This window comes from Vitis riparia, chromosome 2, assembly GCF_004353265.1.
Source record: "Vitis riparia cultivar Riparia Gloire de Montpellier isolate 1030 chromosome 2, EGFV_Vit.rip_1.0, whole genome shotgun sequence".
In the NCBI taxonomy this organism is placed as follows: domain Eukaryota; kingdom Viridiplantae; phylum Streptophyta; class Magnoliopsida; order Vitales; family Vitaceae; genus Vitis; species Vitis riparia.
The window spans coordinates 13,218,597-13,220,850 of record NC_048432.1 but is presented as its reverse complement, the minus strand read 5'-3'; the positions used below and the strand labels follow the sequence as shown (position 1 = coordinate 13,220,850).

The 2,254-nt window shown below is 29.8% G+C and overlaps 1 long non-coding RNA gene across 1 annotated transcript; it reads right to left on the bottom strand.

The window, feature by feature from the left end:
* Positions 1–781: 781 nt before the first annotated feature.
* Positions 782–1,293, bottom strand: LOC117907955. Its single transcript, XR_004650096.1, has 2 exons — positions 1,111–1,293; positions 782–1,037 (listed from the first exon to the last, which is right to left on the bottom strand). It is a non-coding gene; the product is annotated as an uncharacterized LOC117907955 (long non-coding RNA).
* Positions 1,294–2,254: the final 961 nt, after the last annotated feature.

Here is a 2,254-nt window from a genome sequence, read left to right as displayed (position 1 = left end):
TATTGCGAAAAGTTAAAAAAAAAATGATATAAAAAATAATAATAGAAATATTAAGGTTATTTTGTTAAAAAAATTGATATATATATATATATATATATATATATATATATATATAATATAATATAATATAAGTTATGATATTTAACAATAATGTTTATAACTTAAAAACATACTTTATACATATTAAATTAATTTGGATATATTTAATGATATAAAAGAAATGGTAATAATTTGTATAAGTATTTTTTATTTTAGATTTTTGATAATTTTATTCATAAATTTATATTTATTTTGTATTTGGTTATTATATAAAAGACATAATAACCAAAATTAAGTTATTTATAATAATTTTATTCTAATTAATTTAATATATATATAGTTTATAATGTAATTTTGCCCACATTTCACATCCCAATATTCTCTTCAGGTTTTGCAACTTGTATGGCACTCATATCATCAGCAGTGAGAAAATTCATTTCCCAACTCCAAAATCAAGTAGCCATCATCTGCAGATTGTCGAAGGACATTCAACCCAGAATGCTCACTCTTCTTGTTAGTGATCAGATTCCCAGTCCACCAACTATGATATCCAGCAAGAAAGCAAATGTATCACTCTGAAGCTGGAAATTTCTTACCATCTCATGCTGGTCCCAAGCACTTCTCCGACACGCCAACCAATTGGTGATCAATACCAGGAATACATAGACTTCTCAATGGTGACCATAAAAATTGTATCCTCAAGAACAAAAACAGGGGCAGAGCATAAACGAACAAATAAACCAAACATCAATGAATCTTAGCTCTATTTCACAGATTGATATAGAGCTGGGAGCAGGTGGAATCCACAGAAAACAAGAGCATGATTTTACATATCAAGCTCAGGAAAGGATTAATGCATCAGGTATTTACAAAATAAATCAAAGAACCAAAATAAGAAAGATAAGACAGAACATGCATGTGAACACTCAGATCCAGCAAAGCAAACGAGTGGCTTTTGATGTCCACACCAATCCACAAATTAATGCTCAAAAAAGCAACTGAAAATGAGAGTAAAAACAGTGTGAAAATAAGAGACAAGAAGTTCACAGTAGTCGTACCTAGAAAGCTCACCTCAAGCAAAGAGTTGCTTGGCTTCAAGCTCTACTTTCCTTCTCACGAATCAGCAAGATCTCCCTCAGCTTCTCCTCTACTCCAACTCCCACTCACTCAGTTTTCTTTCTCTGCTTTGCTTCACTCACCATCACTCAGAAAGGGCCCTCTCATAGCCTGCTCACTATACTCAGCTCACGCCTTCCTAGAATCTCCTTTTCTCACCATCTGCTCCGTTCAAAATCACTTTCCTATAGCTTCTCTTGCCCCACAACTTCCCCTTTTTCTCTTTGGTTTTCCTAACTTTTCTTGCTTCTCTTCTAAGATTCTTCCAACGGTCCCTGCTACGTGTCTTTCGTTGGTTCCTCTTAGCAAAAGTGTCTCTACCACTCTCTCCAAAATGCCCCGCAAAGGTGGTCTCCTCTAATAGAAAAAAAAAATTCCCCCTATGTTGAGAATATTCTTTGCCATGTGTCACCCATCTGGACCCAACTGACCTAAAGAAGAAAAGCTCTCTTAGCCCAAATGAGGGGTCAACAATAAGATTTAGATAAGCCTATGGAGAATTGCATGCGTGCGTACCTAATGTGATTCTAGGATAGAAAATGAAGAAATCCCAAGTATACAACATTGGATTCTAAATTGATCACCTTCAATTTTATTTTCAAAAAATTTATTTTTATTTATTATTATTAAAAGAATTTATTGAATGCAAGTTCATTAGAAAAAGTTTTAATTTTATTTTATTTACAAGCAAATGCTTTTTATTTATTTTTTTAGAAAAAGAATAGTTTTATAATTTATTTTGAAGAAATATTCCGATTCAATCATTATTTAAGAAAAAGTGATTTTTTTTATAAAGTTATTTAGAAAAAAAATATTTACAAATTTATTTACAAAAGAATGTTCTGATTCAATCCTATTAACAAAATGATTTTTACAACTTTTACTTTTATTAGAAAAGATATATTACAAAATGATTTTATCTTTATTTTATTTATAAAAAATATTCAATTTTATTAAAAAGAACACTGCACTTCATTCCATTAACGTTATTTCAATTTTGTTAAAAAGAATGCAAATTTATTATTTAAGAGGAAAATGTTTCAATTTTTTTATAAAGAAAACATTAGAAAATGTTTTATCTTTATTTTGTTAAAAAGAG